This window comes from Bombus affinis, chromosome 4 (genome assembly GCF_024516045.1).
Source record: "Bombus affinis isolate iyBomAffi1 chromosome 4, iyBomAffi1.2, whole genome shotgun sequence".
NCBI classification, from domain to species: domain Eukaryota; kingdom Metazoa; phylum Arthropoda; class Insecta; order Hymenoptera; family Apidae; genus Bombus; species Bombus affinis.
In genome coordinates this window covers 8,280,544-8,302,471 of record NC_066347.1, presented here as the reverse complement: position 1 = coordinate 8,302,471, position 21,928 = coordinate 8,280,544, and the positions used below count along the sequence as shown (strand labels likewise).

General features: G+C 38.9%; 1 protein-coding gene across 10 annotated transcripts in view; it reads left to right on the top strand.

Moving 5' to 3' along the window:
- The first annotated feature begins 1,541 nt into the window (after positions 1-1,541).
- LOC126915819 (fat-like cadherin-related tumor suppressor homolog) overlaps positions 1,542-21,928 on the top strand; it is a 509,971-nt gene continuing 489,584 nt past the window's right edge. For 9 of the 10 annotated variants that reach the window (XM_050720847.1, XM_050720849.1, XM_050720848.1 and 6 more), the window contains exon 1: positions 1,543-1,960. The gene's annotated coding sequence lies outside the window, so the exon portion shown is untranslated. Of the gene's footprint in view, positions 1,961-21,928 lie in introns of all 10 variants that reach the window. The other variant, XM_050720852.1, reaches the window with a different exon arrangement.

The following is a 21,928-nucleotide window of genomic DNA, read 5'->3' as shown; positions in this document are numbered from 1 at the left end:
AAGAGACAGTCGAAAAACTTTCTTAGTCATGCAAGATATAGGTCGCAAAATTTCTGAAGATGATTTAATGAACACAAAATTTACTTAAAATTTCTCGAAACAGAAACTGTTATTATTACCTCGCTTCCAATTTACATTAGCTTAGCATACATTATTTGATCAGACGTTTCGATACGTGTAAGTCGTATTATACAAATATTTCTTGTTACAACTTTTCCTTTACTGATGACAGAACTTTACTAATGACAGAACTTAAGTAAAAGTTGCTCGGTAAATCACAGCACGAGATAGAATAATTTCCTAACATGTAAATTTGACAGTTAACGATTCAAACATCTGGTCGATGGACAAAGGAACTGTTTAATATCGCTCGCAGATGTTAACGTTAGCCATCGATGATTTCTCGAAACGTCAAGATATTGTAATCATAAGTACACTGATACGCAGCGGTACGATACAAAGAACTCCTTTCTGGCGCCACATCGATAGCTACGGGATTCTTAAAAATTATAACTCATAATACCTCTATAAATATCGTATTGCGACGGTACGATGTTGTCACTTTGAAAAAAATGGTATGTCGACATGATATAAACCGTACTAAATTTCACTGATGATGAAACGATCTCATGACAGCTTCATATTCAAACTTGTTTTCTTCTTTCAAAGGGCACGCAATCGAATAAACTAAACGAAATTTATATTTCTATTTCATTCTTTATGAGCAATCATTTCCCTTTCAGTCATAGAAGAATAGAAGAGTTCATGAGAGTACATTTTATACCAACGTACACCATAGAAATTGATTTTAATTTGGAGATAAAAATTTTTGCCGAATAAAATTATACGATACAGTGTATTAAATTCATAGAAAAAAATCACATGGAAGACTAAATTATTTCGAACCAAATTATTTTACTGGAACAAACACTGGAACAAAACTGAACAATCGAAAAATAGACTTTAACATGTTCCTAATTCGAATTCGTGCTACCTACCCGTTCGTCTCACTCTAGTGTCATGAATCATGTTATATGGAGCAACTTATATTCTCCATATCCACACAGAGGCCATCCATTCATCAAAACTCCGAATATCAGGTCGATCGGCGTTGGTGAGATCCGCGTACACCAGAGAGAGTATCGTTCCCGATGTTGCGTGCACTGTGTGCAGTGGTGCATAACGTGGCCGAGGTTCTCCCAAGTGGGGAGAACGAAAGAGCACGGTACACACGGTGGATGTGGATATTCGTGCCGGACTAGAGGGACTCGGCTGGAAAAGGGATCGGGTTGGCTGGTCTGTGTAAAAGATCGTTCGTGGAGAAGGGATCGTCGTCGGCTGTGGAACACGGTGCAAAGAGGAAGGGATTGCGCGTGAAGGGGAACTCTGGGTCCGTAGAGGGGAGGAGGACACCGAGTAGACAGAGAGCAACGGTACGACGGTGGGAAAGAGAAACGAGGGTGCTAGAAAGGAAGAGAGAGAAGGAGAGTTGGCGCTCGAGAGAGATGGGAGAAAGGCCTGCTAGGCTCGCCTTCGTTGACTGCCGCGCGGCGCGCTAGTTTCGGCTTGCCGCTCCGACGTGACGGACGCTCTTTTCCAGTGGTCGCCGGCTTACACGTGGAGACGGCCTTCTCCGGTGTGTCGTAGTTTTCTTTGTTTTGATCGCGTGTGATATCGGGTGCACGGCCTCGACGTACAGTGAAAATTCGGTGTAATAGTGAAAACAAACGAATTACATGCGGTAATTTCGTTTTTCGACCGCGTGTACGCAACTCGAGTGAGTTCAGTGAGCACAATACGACGCGTTGAAACACGCGTTTGTGAGACTCGGACGGTGCGTTTTATTCGAGTCTGTTCGCCACCAACTACCTCGATTTGGATTACCTGAATCTGAAGCATCGGAACGTGACGAGAACCGTGAGGGAGAGAGCAGCCAGATCGAAGCTCGACATTCAAAAAGGTGCGTCTCGCATTCATACAAGTGTCTCGAAATGTTCGAACGTAAAAACAGTCAAGGATATACATATCACCTCAACCCACTTGTCGGGGGATCATTTGCAAAAATATTCTGTGTAAAGTGTCTGGATTACGTGATCGGTACTTGATTTCGATGTGCGTAGTTCTAATCGTCGGTGATCTCTAACTGTTTTGATAGAATGTTTATTTTGAAATGCTCTTGGCGTTCAGTTTATCGATCAAATATTCGATCGAGTATATGCCACAAAATGGCGTCGTCGATCCACTATACCACAGTCTTATGGCGCGGGAAAGAAAATTAACAATTTCAAAACGTTTTGTAGTAAAACTTCTTTCGGTGCAAAGCTTCCGTCAAATTTACGCTTTTCTTATTTCGTGCACTCCGAAACTTGCTACAAAGAAGCCAAGAGTATTGATAGTAGATTTTTCGATAATAAAATAACGACAACCGATTTTCATTATGATCAATGGCAAACTCGAGTGACCAATCAAAAACTGTGACGTATGTGTATCCTCGACTGAATATCAAATCGTTAAATTAGAAGAACTCCGATTCGTTGAATTTATCCGACATCTTGATCCAGTATCAAATGTAAACATCTGTATACGTTTTATTTGGCGGTGAATTCTTTTTAATCGTAAAATTGACCTGGGGCGTATTTTGTAACAACAAACATTGTTCCATTTTGCGCCGCAGATGGTGTCTGACGATTCTGGGAATTTTAGATTTAGGGGAACACCTGAACCATTTGTTTGGCTTGACGAACCTTAGCAATGCCATGTTTTTACTAAGGGCATCAAGAATGTGCTCGTCTCGTATACAGTGTCAACAAACTCGGTCGTTCGTTTACTTCGCTCGTTGTTTTGTGCTGCTCGTAAAAATAATCATAAAAAGGAAGAGAACGTAAAAGAAAGTAAAGTTACATGAAATTTTTAATAATGCTTTTTCTGATATTCGAATAAAAAAATGCAAGGGCGTAGATAAAAATATAACATTGACGCAGTTGGAAGAATTTTAAACGAATATGCACAGGATCTCCCGAGGGTTAGTGTTATTTTACGATGCTTGTGCTGTTTTATCATCAAGAATGTTATTTTTTCATTCGTGAGAGTCAAAAAGAAAGAGAGGAGTCGCGGAGGAAAGAAAGTGATAGATGCGATATTTATTCGCATTAAATTAACGGACGACGAGACCGATCCGTGTTAAGGCTTAACGAATGTGTACCTTTCCATGGACGTTGAAATCCTTCGGGGCCACTCTATTATGTCGGAACGAGTTTCTTAGTTTCAAAAACCAGTTCTCGAAAAAAACATTTTTTTTACCGTGTAACGCGTCGTGCAGCCAAGAAACATTGGAATTCGTCAGGCGATGAGCAAACTTTTCTTTCGCCCGGAACGACGGAACCACGACGTTTTAAAGCGGATAGATCGTAGCTGTAAAAGAATGTCTATATTTCATTATCCTTTAAACGCGAATTGTACGCACGTTTAAAAGTCGCCACTCGAGCATATTATCGTAGGCTACATAGATTGTACCATTGAATATGTATGTATTTAGATAAATTGTATTCGTGTTTCGACGTTCAGAGAAAATAATTTTGTTTAAACTTCAAATGGATAAATATATTCTAAAGTCACATGTAGATGGAGAGATATTGCAAAATTTTATTTTTAGGATCGTTTACCATTTTTGTATACGTGATAAATGCAAAATGGTCCAGAGGTTTCAAGTGTCACAAAAAATATACCTACCAGTTCGTTTTTCAAAAAATTGGCATGGAATCGGAAAAAAGGTTTTCCAAAGTGGTTTTATTAAAATTTATCTGTTTAGCTTTTTGCTTTATGGTTAACGTTGGGTAGGAAAATAGTTTGTTTTAATCATGGAAACGCAATAGTTTAAACGTTGGACCTGAGTAATATTCTTTGATTTGATTTTCCCTGTATCTCATAAACTTATTATTATCAGATATTTTTCGTGTATAATAACATTTTGATTGTTATATACATATCTTTTGTGACTTCAATCAAGTAATTATCATTTCGTTGGCCGAAACAGCTAAATCATATTCTTGAATAATTTAAAAGAACGCAATAAATGTCTAGAATAAAAAAGTCAACATGTTCAATTCTCTGATTTATACGTAATACGGTAGATCAATTGATGTTTCAATTGCTTTATTACACAATTGTCCAATTACTTTCGAGCAATATGTTTCAATAGAGAGCATAATTCTCCGTTTGCAACCAATTTCTGATAAGCTCGGCAAGTTTGTATATTTTAACAGTAACATTGAGCTAGAATAGCAATTTATGTATCTGATCAGGAATTTATGTATCGCTGTTTTTTAAAACTGAATAGACGTGATAACGCGTGCATGCCACTTTACGAACCACTAGAGAATATCATAAAATTCAACACAGCAGAATATTTACGTAGACTGTATATAAAAATAGAAACATAAATTTAAAATGCAATATACTGTCAACCTATTCTATTTATTATCAAATAACTTATACTTTTACTTAAATATTACTATTAATTCAATATTATATATATTAAAATAATATTATTTTGAAGTGAAGTATATATATTTTCTTTGTCCTTTTGAAAGTTTCAAAAATATCAGTTGTCATAACATCTTTGAACCTAACAAGCTTTTGACTGTATCATATTAAACTACTCCCATTCAAAATCAGAAAACCAACAGAAATGGAATTGTCATGTATTCGTTCTCAGTTGTCTTTATCCGATATTGTTCTTGGTTAACTGACTGATATGTTTGCGTGCAAACAGGCACCACCTAAATTTGTCCAACGATAAGATTCACCGTAGAGAAATCTACTTCGAAATCGTATTGTCGGTTATTTCGTCTATTAGCAGGGATCCACGGTACGTTGTTAAAAGCTACGTACGTAGTTTCCACGGGTGCTTTGACCTCTTGTCTTAGTCCGCATGTTAACGAGGCTTCGTTAATTACACCTCGTGGGATTACGACAGGGACAGGTGGCCGACGATTATCCATTATCCGTCCTAGAAACGTTGCTCAAATGGACACAACCAAGCATCGGAGATAACCGCTGATTAATACAGTCCATTCGTGACGACGGAATCGATGTCCAATTGACCTGGTCGGTTTAACAGTCGAATCTATAGAAATGAAAAAGTGGTAGGACAGGTATTTTACGATTCCACTGTTTTATCGTGACATTTCTCGGGGCTGCTTGCCTAGATAAAAATTAACTTCGTCAAATGAAAGAGAAGAGAGAAGGAAAATTGTACCTATAGATCGAATTTCAGAGAATTGAAAAATAGGTGAAAGCGTTGGTTAGGATTCGTAAAAAACACCGATGCCAATAGGAAAGCGAGGAGAAGGTATCGTAAACTCGACCAAGACAATAAATAAATGGTTGAGTAGAAGCTCGGCTGGTGTATAAAGACGGCAACGATGGGTCGGCTCTAATACACGGGAACAGCTGGCACGGTCTTCGATTCAGCCTCTCGAGAGTGCTGATCCGAAAGTGACAAAGGCTAATTTTATGAAGGAAAGAAACACGAGTGGTAAACGCTCTGCTCGAATTCGTAATGGTTATTCCATTCTTTTCGTGTCTTAATCGATCGAGATCCTGATTTTTATTGAAGTAATATATATTCTTTCACGACGCGGACAAGGCTATTGATTGTCGCTGTTATCGTCACCTTATTTTTGCTTTGTTCCAGTTCTCTATTGGTTCTTTCTTTTATACGTTCTTTGAAATTGATATGTTCTTTTTCAAATGGAGCTACAGCTCAATTGTATTTTCATATGTAAAATTGCTTCCTTTTATGCGTCCTTTGAAGTTGATATGTTCCTTCTTAAACGGAGCTGCAGTTCAATTGTATTTTCATACGTGGAGTTGCTACGATAAATAATTTCAAATCAGACGTTGTTATAGTTCGTACTACGTTCTCGAATGATCTCGTATCGTGCTTTTAAACGCTTGTAAGAGGCCGGTGCAATCTGAAGTAAACTCGCCTCCACTCGTATCGTAACCAGAGCATGAAAAAGGCGAGGACCAAACAGCGACACGTGCATCGGTGGAAAAAAGATGGATTTTTGAAATGCATGCTCGAAGCATAGAGAAATGTCTGACGCACGAGCAACGTGGTCTAACCTAGCCTCGAGTTCCATGGATTGTTCGACGTTCATTGAATATCCTGTAACGAAGTTTTCGGCTCGATTAAGAACGCCGTCGAGATCGATATTTTACACGCTTTTATGGTTCAACGCCGTCGGTCGCGCAACCTTCCGTTTAATATTCTAACGAACTTCCATTCCTTCGCGCCTTATTTTCGCGTAACTTGGTCAAACATGGATTATTTTACTTTCGTTGCTGATTCATTTTTACATCTTACAAATTTAGTCGTTTGATAATATATGAAGACACTTGGGTTACGATTCTTAATATTTTTGAAGAAACTAAATATAAGAGTGTTGAAATAATTTTGTGAATTTATGCGAGATTATATTTATAGTAGATTGCACGTACAATAAAAACGAATGCCAGATGATAATATATGCAGGTAACATATTTATTTGTTATCCTCCTAATATTTGCAAGATTTAATCTTTAAACTTTAATAGGTTACATATAACATGGCAAAATGTAGGCAATTCTCCAAATATCGCAAAAAATTCAGTGAATACAATTTTTTAGCGAATACCAGTAATTTTACTAGAATTAATTCGATCTATCCGCGAGACATTATAGTTATTACCATCGAAGTGGTATTGCTATCCAGAGAATTAGAATGCGTTATATGACATTCTTAGGATATAACGAACAGTTAAAAAATTCGCGAGTAATGTTCGAACGTAATACATGGTGTCCTCTTTATACGGAAAGAAATAATAAATACTTGAGCATCATACGTTTGACCGTAATCGAGGAAACTGCCGGAAATGAAATATTACTTGGCGTATTTACCGGCTTTAATAGCATCGCAGAAAACGTGGAAATTCATGGTGTACGATATAACGATTACGTGCATGGTTTCGCTGGGAGAAAACTGCCACCTTACATTCTCGTTAACATTTATAAACTACGTAACATTAGCAGGAATTTTTCTGGTCTCAGCAATCTCGTATACCCGCCGTTTCTTTGTCTCTTATTTGTTTGTTTGTTTTTTTTAATATCTGCCTGTAACATACAGTAGCTCACGAAAATATCCAAACACATTTATGAATGTATAATCTCATTTATATTTTTCCGAAAAAATGTGACTTCGATAATCATTATGAGAAATTTCGAAGAGATCTCAAAGGTAGACGTGATTCGATTCGAGCCGTCACTGCTTTTCTTTTTTATTTACCGCGAAGAATGGAAGACCGTTTCGGTTGAATAGGTGACGTAGCGTTGTGCTCAGTTTTGCAACAGGTATACAAAGTATTCAATAGGAGATACAGCCACGGACAATGCGTTTGCTAGGTGTACGCATTTTTCTTTTTCAGAAAAAAATTGATCGAAAATCGGAACGTAAAGTGCGTATAGACGTGACTGAAATATGAAATCGTTTTGCTGCCTTTTTCGTAAGAAGCTCGTACAAATTGAAGGTACGAGATGGAATATTTTGCATGAAACGTGCATTTCACGAGCTCTTATGCATTATATGCTACCGAGCTATACTTGGAGCTCCTAAAAGATATTGTAACGTGTAAGATAGATTCTTCTCTATAAGATGCACTGGTATTGTTTCTAACTCTTCTTGTTCTTGCCGTCGCCGTTGTGCGTGGAATGTTAATGAAGAAGATATATTCTTCATCGATTTTTGTATTCATAGCTATTAATTTCTAATATAGCATAGAAATAGTTTGACGTTGAATAAATAACGTCGGAAGGTTTTTCTTCGATTGAAATGTGACAGGGTATTTCGTCAAGTTTAATTAACTTCGATATACGTAATTCGCGATAATGCCCTGAAGAATGTATCATCCAATAACATGTACTAATTGAACGTCATTCGCTATAATGTATACAAAATTAATGGCATATAATTAAACATGAATTGTGTTAATTAATTTGTCATTCGTAATACGTTAGTTAATTGAGATACATATTAAACAAATTAACCGTGGTTTCATCCATTCTCACGTTGTTTATTTAATTATGTTCTTTGACTTATTACGACCTGTTTTACATGCGCTTCGATCTATATAATATATAATCTATATAATATCTATATCTATATCTATATCTATATAATAAAAGTCACTGAGTCACGAAAACTATAATCCTCAATCCTTCCATAAATACTCGATTTAGTAAATGTCTGTCTCGTCTACTTCCCCCTGGATCTAATCTTGTTTCTTACAATTGGTTGCAGAACCGGTAGATCGTTTTCCATTATTGTTAAAGAGCGTTTTTGTTTCGAGATTATACATATACGAACATTACTGTTATTCGAGACAGTTGCTCGTATCCGAGAACCGCCATTTTTTTTTCATTTTTCTCGGTATTTCCGTGCTGGTAGCCGCACGAGTCAGCACGAGATATATCGTACCTTGTAAGACGTGTAGTTAATAAAGTATTATATATAACCCAACTCTGCAATTTTCTTACCTATGCAACAATTATCAACTAATTCCGCCGCTATTCTCGGAGTCGAGCCACTCCCGGCATGAATATTTCGTAAAAGTACGTTTCAGATAAATGTTGAAGCACTTAAAGTAATCTGGGCTTAGCACGGTATTGCGATTATTAAGCTAAGTCCACGGGATGTGCGACGAAACGATCGCAAATGGGAATGCGCTAGAACTCCTGAGCTGATTAATAACCTGGAAATTACGTAGACCCGTCTCTGTCTCCGCTTCCCATCTTCTATTATCTATCGCTTCCTGCTTCTCTATATTCCTTTCGTTCTTCTTTCTTTCAATTTTCTATCTTCGTCTCGCTCCTTTTTGCTTCTCATTCGTTTCACGTTTTGTTCCTCTTATCGTTCGCAACAAAATCAGATCGTTGAAAATTGGTCTGCGATGAAGGTAAAGCAAGAAGTGCGAATACAGCTCGCTGGATGGACCAATTCAGTCGCAGACGCGAAGACGCTGGTAGTCGTGTCGTAAAAAAAAAAGATAATAGCTCGACCAGTTTCGCACCGAGTACGCCTTATTACGAGACGCTCGTGAGATCGCTCTCCTCATAATGAACAGAGATGACGTTTCTCTCACTCAGCCGATGATCGTTGCTACGAGGAATATTTAAAACCCACAGTTCCATAAATAGTTGAATTTTCGGTTACTCAAATACCTTTTATTGTCGTTCAAGCGGTGTATGAAATCCGTATTCTTTCAGCGTTTCCTAATTTCTGTAGTCAATTTACGCAGGGATAGCTTAGGCTAGGTATGTTACCGACGTGGAAACAGTGTATTTGAGTTGAAACACGTAATTGCATATTTAATTAAGTGTTGGAAAAAGTGACGTCTGTCAGGTTCTATTCTTTCCATACCACTTCTTGCGTTTGACTGGCAACGTATATCTGTTAGAATGTTTCTCGCTAGAGGTTTTGTACATAAGATAAAATATTCATTGAAATTTGTAAGGAGAATTTGCTTGGCTGAAGGAACCTAGAATCTTCTTTACCTTTTAAATTATTTGTATTTGTAAAATCATTGACATTTTCTATCGTCTAAATGAAAGAATCAGTTTCAAACATTAATGCATTAAAATTTTACTAAATTATCCTGAATGAACAAACTATCTACACCGTAACATTGTGTAAGTAGATGATTCAGATACCTTGATACCATATTTCCTTTTCCCAGTTCACACCAAATATCCTACGTCGTATAAACGTCTTCCTTAGTTGTTCTTACAATTCCCTCGGCTTTGCGTTTAAACCGACACAAATCGCTTAGATCACTATCCCGACCATCAAGGCGCGATATATAACACCAACTGAGACGACCGTTACCCATATAAAAGAAGCTGTGAAGCAAGTGCTTTACGATTCATTCTCTTGTGTCTGATTCGTCGTGTCGCAGACGTCTGCCACGCGAAGCCGTGTTGCCAAAGTCGAGGGAATCGGCGACAGAGTCGTTGACCGCCACTCCGAGGAAGCCTACGCGTATTCTGCACGCATAGCTGACCCTATATAACCCACGTAACCTCGTTCCTCGCAACGAACGAGGAAACGAATGAATGAACCGAGCCAGTCACCCGTTCACCTAGCGTACACGAACGACTTAACACGGTGGCGTCTAGTTTCTACTCGGCGCGACAGGAAATCGTTGCTTTAAATTAGAAACAATAACCATGTCTCGTTGTAGAGAAATAGAGAGAGAGAGAAAGAGAGAGAGAGAGAGAGAGAGAGAGAGAGACGCGTAGCTGGCTCTGGCGCTTTGTTATACAGTTATCTACAGTCGTGGAAAGTGCGGCTGGATTATAGAGTGCACAGCTACAGCCACGGTAATAAGCTCCTCCTCTAATTCGGTACATGCCGCTGGAGTAGGTATGCGCCATGATACGAATGTCGCTAATCTTCGCCGCTACCTTCGCCCGTTTTTATACCAGTGGAACGCCTTACGTAAACGATCCGCATCTCGAAACCGTCTTCGGTGTTTCTTGGTTAAACGAGCGCCGCTCGACAGACCGGTCAGCTTTTTTCGTTGCCACCGTTTTTTGTCACGCTTTCGAGACGCGTACATGCTTCTCTATGTAGGTACCTACCGGACCGAAGCAGCTTACGATCGTTTACGATTCATTTTACGACCAGCGTTTTGCGAGTAAATCACGGAACGATGATGTACATACTTAGTACGCGAGGTATCTGGATAGTGTGTTTCGTTATATGTATGTACACGTAGTTGGGTGATGATTGCTGGAGCGAAGGGGAAAGAATTTGTCGGTAGGTTGGACGACTCAATTCGTCGTTGGTCGGGCTAAGCTGTTGGGCTTAGGGATCTTCCCCCATTTTGTCTCTATTATCGCAGGTCGAAAGCAGTGGGTGATGCCATGAACGTGTTGGCGAATACAATGGATTCTTCGGAGAACCGTTGGGTTTATATAAACTTGTAGTAGCATGTAGGAGATATGTGATTGTTTTTTTGTTGTGGATGGTATCGGTACATAGGTCGGAGCATGTAATTGAGGGAGAGATGGAATAAGCGTCCTTTGTAGGGAATTTATGGTGCTTTTTATGATCTCTTTTCGCATTTATGGATGCATTGCTATGTTATATTTTTATCGTCCAAGTTTTTACACGCCCGAACAAATTCTATATCAAATAACAAAATAGTGTAGCATTTTTATGAAGAATATTTTATTTTCATTTCTAAACGATTTTTCCCGGTCAAATTTTAGATAGTACCCTCCGTTTATATGAATTTCATTTATTTGTACGAGCTTATACGTATAGTGTCGAATTAAATGGACGAAAAATCGTAAATAGACGATGGAAAGAATATGTGGCCCTCTGTTATATATCACAAACTACTTGTCGTCCGACAAGTTCATATAGATGGAGTTTACTGTACGCACTTTTCATAAAAAAATTTTAATCGTGATCAGGTTAGTTTCTACTTATCAATACAGATTCGATTTCGATTCATCAACACAATCCAATAATTCCTAATCTTCGCAACAGAAGAATCTTCACGCGCGCTTTCAGACGATGATTCCTGACATGACGATCCTAAGAAATCGACAATGGACGACCACAGGGGAAATCTACTTTATTGGTTTCTTTGAGACGCTCACCTCGTCATGCCCGCTTTTGTTTGTTGAGTCGGCTTGCGAATTTTATCGTCGGTCATAAAGTGCCGGTATAAAAGCAAAGGATACGAGAGTAACGATACGAGGGAACGAAAGAGCTGAGCTACCTTGCTTCTCTGGTACGCACACGCGTGTGCGTTCTTCGTACTTACACGCGAGGTACTCGCCGGATACGCCGGCCTAGTACCGTCAGACTCGCCGGCATTGTTCCCTACTAGTCGAGTTACGTGTTCCGCGAAGAAGTTTCGCGTTATTTCTATAATACACGCGATACGGCGTCCCGTGTATGGAAGTACGACTCGCGCGATACCACTTCGCGTGCTCTTTACGCCAGCTTACACGCACGAAGCCAACCGAGAGACACCGTCTACGTCAAATCTCGGTTTCGTGCGTGATGAAACTTCGTTACAATTTAATTGCATAATCGTGAAATTTAACGACGCTCTTTTCGAATAATGGAACACTTTTTTCGAATAATGGAACCGATTTAATCTTGGATGAATTTTAGGCAAATCGTTCGGTAATTTTGCAGTTTTAACTTTTTTGGTGTGTTATACAGGATGTAATAAAAATAAGCGAGGAATTGTGTATGATTGTGTATTAATGAAATTATAGTGATTACGGAAATTGATGCAGTTTTTGGAAAGATTAAGCGGAGATGGTTTTAGCTCTGATGAGCCCTAGATGAATCGCTGTATGATATTGGTGATTTATTTTAGAGTAAGTTTTTTTGTTGAGGATGAAAAAGTAAGGAAATAAGTTTGTATAAATAGATGTTCTATAGGTACGACTTGTTTTTGTGTTACAGAAATTTATTGAATTTTATTATTCTCGAGTGGTACACGAATGGAATAATTTTTCATATTTGTTTTAGAAATAAAGAACTATGAAAGTGCTACGTAAATTTATATGAAAGGTTCTCTGTAACTCGATAACAAGGTGAAACAGAACACACGTCCGTGCAAATCTTTTTTATTATCTTTGAGTTTAGAGAGCGATTCTTATCTCATATTCATAGCATAGTTAGATTCGATACAGAAAATTGAACAACCGTATTGAATTAATAGACGTTGACTCAGATTCAATCTACAAGAGGAAACAGATTATAAAGCAAGCACTAGGATCGTGAATATCGCAGTGGCTGGAAACTACCAGTCATCGTTTCGATTATTTTAAATTCATTGCGTATCGTTCGTAGCCTGTAATAGAGTATTAGTCATTAGTCTGTGCAGTATGCAGAGCAGGTTTCAAATGTTCCTGGAAGAAAATGCATTTATATTCAGATACGTACTGTGGAGGTCATACGGTTTAGATAGCTGGATCGTTTTTTCTAATTCGTCACACTAGTAAACCACAACTTGGACACATACACGTACAACTTTACTTTTATTATTCCGTATACACCTCTGAAGCGTTAACATATGTTTAAACAAGCATTTTACAACTTTACACCATTACAGACGCAACCATACGATCGACGCACGAACGTGCATAGCCATACAGTTGCATTTTATTGCACACGTTCCTCGAAGCAGTATCTTGATATTACATTGTCAATAACCATTCCCTGAAATAGCATTCTGTGTATTCTTCGATGCTCGTTGTCATTTTTCACCAGCCAGGTATCGACTATTTTTTGTATTCCTTTTTTCCCCCTTAGATTTATCAAAGATAATGAGTCTCTGTTTCTACGCTTTCTCTCCTTCGTTTGCTATCCTGCTTTTTGTTCTTTCTTCCAACGTCTCTCTCGTTTTCCATCGCGACGTTGCCTGTTTGATCTTCAGGTTTTCTTATCGGGCATCGCGACGTCTCTACTCGAAAGTTCATCAATATCGACCTAAGATGCTGCCCACTCCACGCTTTGCTTGTCCCATTACCGCTTCTACTTCTGAAACAATTTCTTTGATAATCTTTACACGGATCCGTCGATCTCTTCCGCTGACGAAGACGCTCCGCCGGCATTGGTAATTGGTTCGAGGGGAAAGGACTATTCACGATCGGCTCGCAGCGCCAATTATTCATGTTCGTGTTGCTGTCCGATTATGATTAATGATTCACGGACATTCCTATCCTTCGATTATGCGCTTGTCCCCTGTCCTTCCGCCGGCTCCAAAGCCAATTTTATTGTTTTACATAAAATGATATCGATGATATCGCTTCTTGTATCGATAATACAAAGTTTCGGAGTCTAAAGAAGAGAAAATTTCACCTAGGATCATGAACATCTAGAAGCGTTTGAAAAATGATTTTTAGATTATTATTTAACTTACGTACAATCTGACTTGTTAGAGGTATTGATATTCGATATTAATGAAATGTGTGCAAAATAAAAGACATTCATTGTCGATCGTAAGGACGGTATTTAAATGCAAATTGCTCACTTATGGGAGTGTATCCGAAATCATGAGTATCTCTCTTACTTGAAATATTACACAATTTCTATGGTGGAGATACCTGACGATGATAATATCAATGTGACTTGTCCCAAATAGAATTTGGGTAGCCGAAATCACAATAATTCCTGTTACCGATCATATGTCAGTGTCACACGCTTTCGAAATCGTAGTCCACGAATGGAATGCCCGATGCTATTCAAAACTTGATACTCATATACATGCTTCTAACTGTTAATTCAATTTTCAATCGAAGCAGGAGCAGATAGCCATCGAGTCGTTTTTTGTTAAAGCCAGATCTAAAAAGAAATTGCCTCTTTTAAAACGGTATATATATCAATGTTTCTCGCTATTAAGGATTTAAATAAGTATCAAAAAAACTAAAAGGACGAAGGAGAAAGGAATTAAACAAACTCCAAACGAATTTCATTTGTCTAATAGACAAATCATACAACAAAAGTTCGTTGATTCTCTCCATTACTTGCGGCTTTTCCTTCGTATATTGGTTCGTATCTAGATAAGTGAATTCCATTGTCGTTTCTTTAATTCTACGTATCCAATTTTGATAGATACAGAAAAAACAAAGCTTTAATCAATTACCTATTGTTAATGAAAACATACCGTGTTTAGAATCCACGTTCGTGACATCTTGTATAAGGTGTTAAAAATTCGAGCCAGTTTTGTCAAGTTGAAGGCTTACACGACCACTGATTACATAGAGTTTCGTTACAATAAACGAAGTTTCACTGTTAATTTAGTAAAACGGTACTACGGTACCGAGCAAGTTCTTTTCTGGCCGTAATCTATAAAGGAAGCATATCTCATTGCCAAGGTTCCGCTAATATACACATTCATCGATACGATATAATAGCGTTGCTCCGTAGAGGCTCATGGAGGCCGGTAAGTCGTGACAACGACAACGTGGAATCCGGCGAGTTGACCGTTCGCTTGTTCCGACTGCAATCTAGCGTCATTACCGACATCACAGAGAGCTCGTTAGTCTCATTTATATTCACGTTGCTGGAGTACAACTTATGTTGCGAAGGAGACGAGGAAGTTGGCCTGGACTCTCCTGCGCTATCGTTGTTGCGCCGAGAGTAGACTATGTTGCTTTTGTTGCTCTAGAGCGAGCAGCTGACAAAGTGCTGGCCGGTTCCGGCCTTCCGTATGTTCTTCACGTTCCGTATAAACTTTCCACCCGGGTGGTAATGCTGCTTTTAACGAAACAACCACGTTCTCATGACCCGTTGTCGTTGGCGTCGTCCCGTTCGCCGAGATTGTTTCGGAAACGTCTTAATTGTACGAGGGCTGTATTACTCCACTGTGTACCACTTGTGCTCTCTTGAAATTCAATTTAAGACACAAGTTACGGACAGACCCTACTGAGGAATCCCGTTTTACTTCCGCGTATCGATACTCCGATTATACCGCTTCTTCGATAAAATTGGCTAGCTAAGACTCATCGTTTTTATTTGTTTTTGAAGTTACACATGTATTTTCCAATCTTTTCAAACTATCGAAGCTGTTAAAATATTTCTCGTCTTATTTTTAAAGAACCTATCTTTGGACCAAACAAATTATTTTCATTTTCAACAATGTGATATCAGAATTTTCAAGTTTATCAGAAAACCGACAAAAAATTATTTATATTTTTCTCCTATGATCTTTATTTTCGACTCGTTAATCACCTTTGTTATCTCTAATCTTTCAATTTTATTCGCTTGGAATCTCGTCGCTCGACCTCTTGCTACATACCAGCTCACCGTGTTTTCTTTTTTTGTAAACTTCAGATACAAGTATATACCGACATTTTTGGGTTCAACCCTGTTTCACTCGCGACACAGATCACGACAAAGCTGCACCCGATGGTACACACGCACTTTGATTATATCACACGATTATACACGCGTCCCAATCGCTCTCTTCGTTCTTGTCCGCCTGGATTTCCCCGGGGCCTGATGCGACTGTAATTAGTAGAACGTGCCTGGATAGCGATTTCAGCGAACACTTCGGCAAGCTAGCGCGCAAACACGGTGAAATTAGTAAGCCTACAAAATTTTCGGGCCGTTTTCCCCAGATTATTCGGCTCGATGGCGTTTACGCGTGCTTAAATTAGATGATATTTTAACCCCTTGGTGACAACGTCAGGGTGATGGAAACCCCATCGTGCCGCTGTTAAGGTATGCACGAGCGACTAGACTGTTATGCTTAGGTTAAGCTTATGTTTGCGTCGTTAAGTTTGGGCAGGTTGTTTGGAAACTGTTAAGTTTGGGTCGTTTTATATATAACATATTATACAAGGTACGAAGTAAGTTTTCCTATGTTTCTTTCAACTTGCCTTATTATATAGAATACTCGTAATCTAATATATCGTTTGGAATCAGATTATATATACTCACACGAACCAAGTTCACAAAGAACAACGAGCATGTTAATAACAAGATACATCGCAGTACAAGAGTTTGTAGAAAAATTAACATTTAATCTGCACCTTCAAAGGAAAAAATTCCAGAAAATTCCAGAATTGGCGAAAGCTCTTTCCCTATTTTGTTCAGTGCAAACATTTATTCTAGCACACCGTTTTAAAACCAGAAATCGCAAGTTAACCATCGGCGAACCTTCGTCCTCCATTGTGCGTATTAACTCCAAAACTTCTCCTCTAACAAGAAATAATATGTACGTACTACATATTCTAAAACTAACTACAGAATTACCTCAGAACTGATTCGCGTGAACTTACCACGAACCAAATTGAATGAACAGTCCATTTAGAAAATTCTCACTCCTAACACCAATAACCTTGACAAACGAAAAATACGAAATAACGTAAGGAATAGATAGGCGGTCATGAGAATATTAACGACAAGTGTATTTCTGCGTGAAGATAAACGCCAACTGATTCTCCATGTAGTCTTGTTACCGCGTGATTTCGTGGCGCTATCGTGTAAGCAATTTAATCGTTGCGAGAGTCCGGTGACGGAGGTGCATGCTTGCTTCTCGTGTAAGCGATACAAGACACAATTAAGCGGTACGGGTGAATCTCGTTTGTTTCGCTAAGATTCCGCGTTACGACGCAGTTCGTCAACACCCGAGTCACGAAAATCCCCTTGTAACCATCGCGAGTTATAGAGCTACCCCTGAAACGAGGGCGGCCTTCGCGCGTTCCTTTATTATTCCCGAATGTGCCGGACCTCGCACTGTTTATCATCGTGTGCACCCTTTTCGAAACGATGTACGTATCTTGTTAAGGGAGGCCGACCCCGGGGATGATGATTCACTCGTGCATCACCATCCCTTCGAGAAGGGCGGGTGGGAGAGACTACGTTTAGGAATATGCATGGTAGTAAGCCTCGCCCTTGGATACAAAACGAAAGGAAATTGCCATTGCCGCGAAACTTCCCCTCGGTACCCTTCTTCGTTCGGCTCGTGCCTGATCTTCTCTTGACCCTCGGCTTTTTGTTTCGTTTATACTGGTCCCTTCTCTCGTGAAGGCTCAGGATATTAAGTCACATGGGGAGCTTGGGTGGCCGAATCATTCGTTTGCTTGTGAATTGATATCCTTCGTAGAGTTGGAGTGCTGTTACGTTTAGATTATCGTACTGCGGAATTAATAAAATAAATTTTTGTTGGTTTGAGGGTGATTTTATTTTGAATGATTTTATTTTGATTTTATTTTATTTATTTATTATTTTTCGTGTGTAATATGAATCCAATATTAGAAGATCTAGAATAAGTACAGGATTGATATTCTATTTTCAAAAAACAAATGACTTGATTCCATAGATTCGTTCATCACAAGAGATAGCATAAATTATGGTAGATTCTAAGATAAATTTACAAAATGTTGTCTGTAACGTCATCGTTTATGGACTGCATCAGTGTTGCTCCTAAATAGCTCATAATTGCATTCCGACTCGTATTTGGAATAAATAATTCTTCGATCCGGCACACTGCAAGACAGCATGAGACGTGGCGTATGCTGCAATGTGAATGGCACATGGTTTCCGCTTTATATACATCGCGATTGTAAACGGCCTTTGCACCCTTTCCTTTCCTTACATTTTTCTCTTATATTTCTTTCTTTCTCTCGTATTCTACACGCACTGCATCGCATTGCGCTGAACTGCGTTGTCCGGCTTTGTTTGTCGTTGCGACAAAAGCGTTTTGTTCAAACCACGCGCGAGCCCCTGCGTCAACATTATTATAAAATGCCGCACGCATTCCTTCCTCCTTTTTCGCCGCTTTCCAAGAGACGACAGATGCGTCTGAGAGAAATAAAGCCATCAATTCGTGATTCGCGATGAAGATTTACGTAGCGACCGCTGTTTTCAATCTCCCGCGGGAAACCATCAGTAAACGGAGTAGGAGGGGCAGTCCAGAATCAGGTTTAATTCTACTTAATCAGACTCTGAGTTCGTTCGAGGTTCTTTAGAGAATTAGAGTTGGAGTTGGATATTGATTTTTGAATGCTTGAGAATGGAGAGTTGAAGGGGTGAAACGCGCCTCGAAGGGGTTGAGATGCTGAGGTCTAACGTTGTATTTTTCGAAAGTTAAGCTCAGCGTATTATAATCAATTACTGTAGGGACAAATTAAAAAATTTACAATATTAAAATATGTAATTTTAAGTTTAAAGTAAAAGAGCTGAATACAGTAAGAATAACTGAAATACGATATCTTTACGAATACGATATTATTTTTATGCATCGGATAATGTTTCGTATCAAAGATATTATCAAACGAATGAATAATAATTTATATATTAAAATACCTGCCAGTAACTGTGTCTAGGAGCTACTTCATTGTAAAAGATCAAATATTTCATAAGCCATTTATGCTCTGTTTAAACAGTCTCGTAAAGATTTAACGTTTCGATCCGATATTCATTGTTCACAGTTATAATGCATTTTCCTATTTCACGTTATCTTATATATAAATCGAAGCTGAAGAAACTGATAGAGATTCAATGGAAAGCGAATATTATTAGAAACGCCATTTCGAATTCTTAGTACTCATTAACATAGTGGACCTATAAAACGGTGTGCAGTGACACTTTCCGTGACACGTGCGCTCGTAAAAACATACATACGTTACTCAAATACAGTATATCAAAGTAACTAAAACTAGTACCGTTCTTTCTTCACGATAATACGTATTCAAGAGGAAGAGATATCCTCGGCAATATCTGAGACTGTATGTCGGACAGAATTGGCTGGATGCCAGCCAAGAGCCCGGAAATGTGGTCAAATTAATTGATATCGACGTGCCAGAATTGCGCGAAGATAGCGCCATTGCTTCCGATCACATCGTGTAATGCTTTTAACTCCGCTCCTTTGCATAAGGACAGCTTATTTGCTACCGAATAATCGCAGTTCGTATCTTTTTCGATTTAATGGCAATGTTCGACGAATAATCGATTCAGAGTGTCGAATAACTTCTATCAGCGGTGGAAAGAGAAAATGAACGATTCTAATCGTTAAAAATCGCTATAAAGTACGTCCGTATTCCTCCGGAATCTTTTTATAATACCCTGATGTTATCACAGTTTATATCTGGAATCCGTCGATCCACGATGAGTTTACAATGTGCATTGAGAGACACCACACGATAAATATGACGTACGCGATTCTTATCGTCGATTACTCGTGTTCTGTCTCTCTCTTTCTCTCTTTTATTGGATATTGTATACATTACGAGGTATGGTTCATTAAGCAAACGCAAGCTGCGTTTCTACGAAGCGATATGATACTCGTATCGAGACCTTCTTGTCTGTTGCAGTATAAGTACTATCGGTCGCTGATTTATTGTGACGCTAAGCAATAAAAATGAAATCGTAATCGTGACCGTGTTAGTCAGGGATCACGATAATGGCCGTTATTTTGTCTCTTCTCGTTTATGATATCTGTTGCATCCACGACGTAATTAAATAGCGCGTAGCCAGCTCGGTTTCACATTCCGCTACTTTGCCGAGCAGCGTTCAACGTTATGTCATAAATCAACTCCTCTAACCACTTAACCACTCGACTAGTTGTCAACGCATGATCTCCATATTTGAAATTTCGCCACCTAATCAGACGATAGATTGCTAAATTAGCAATTACGCGTGTCTTTCTTCATCGTCGTTTTCAGTCAAAAGATGTAAACGTGAACAAAAAGTAAGAAGAACAAAAGGATTACCTCGATCATAAATTACATATTAAATACATATTATACGCATTGTTTATTCCTTTTTGTTTCACCATCTGTTTTATGCGACGAAGTCAGTGTTTCGAAATGAACGATATTTTACGAGACACGTTAATGCTTCACTGACTATCGTCAGCCATAATACAATCAATCAAATATAATCACAATTGAAACCGAAGTTGCCACTATAACTAATGTCGTAACACGCACCTAGGTATCGGAAAATCATTGTAAGTTGCCTTACGACCTTAATCTCGAATATGCTGTTTGATTTGTTCAAACAATAAACTATTAGCACGTAAAATGCGTGATATAATACTATAATATATTATAATACTAACATATAGGCGAAGGTAATAATATTAATGTTAAACACGAATATTATCACTCTAACTAATTAGACAAATATCCTTAAGACATAAATTCTAACATAGGTAGCGTGTTAATTTTAGTTACACTACACGCTTTGCCTGGAGTACCAATAATTCTTCTCGCCCATGACATCCAACGATATCGTAGCCATGAAAAAAAGACTTGAAATATAATTAAGACGGAGCACTTGGATCTCGTGTAGATCTTAACTAGCTTTCTCGAGGGTGAGCGTGCAATTTCCAGCGACGAATGGCATGACTTTGATTCTTGAGGGCTGAAACTCTGGCGCATCGATTGTTTCTTTGCAGCGGGCGTTTATCATCGGTTGGCCGTTGACATCCAACTCTTCGTGCTCGGAACACGCCTATTCGCCAGTGACTCGCAACTTTTGCAAGATCCCACCCACAGATGCTGCTTGCCTTACCCTTCCTTTCGTGAGTGGTAATCCGAAAACTTCTGACGATTTGATAAAGCCACGGGCTGCCTTAGATTGCACCGTGAGAGCAACGTGGAAAAAGTAAGAGAAGTAATCGTTTCGCGAGATTTACTGTAGCACTTAGGAAGTTGTTTCGTGTGTACGAACGCGTTCGTCGGTGGCGAAAGACGAAACCGCCGTACCGCCCCTCAACTTTTACCGGCGCTCGTGTTCCGAATTTCTCAGATTTTGTCGCGTCAGAGCCTCGAGTGAACTTTTGATAAGGGGAATACTACTCGGCATTAGTGTTATCGCGTTACGAGGAGAGACAGACTTCTCGGCGAATTCAAGCGTGTGTCAATCCCTCGGGAGAGTAACGAGGTTGATCGTATCGATCGTGCGCGATGCTCCAGATATCGTTATTTCGGTGGTTACCTGGCATGTGGCGAGAAGTGACGTTATTCTCGTATAACCTTCGACTTAGGAATGATTCGGACAAATTTTCTTGGCTCTATTGTGTTCTCTCGCGGTACGAGGGTCGTTGGCAAAAATCTGAGTAGTGTCGACCAGACGCTGTTGCATTGGTTAAATTATGTACATATTTTGCATTCAGTTCTTAGGATATTATTTGAAAAATAATTGTATGTAGCATGATTTCGATTTTCCAACGGCGTTGCCAGGGAGTTAATTATGCAATGCAGACAATTCAAACGAAGCGATACAACAAAGCGATAGAAGGATGTATAATTTACGATCGACATTGCATCAGAATCCACGAATCCATTTTTAATTATAAGTCCCGTTTCACAATTTCAGTACCTAACATAATTAAATTTTTCAATA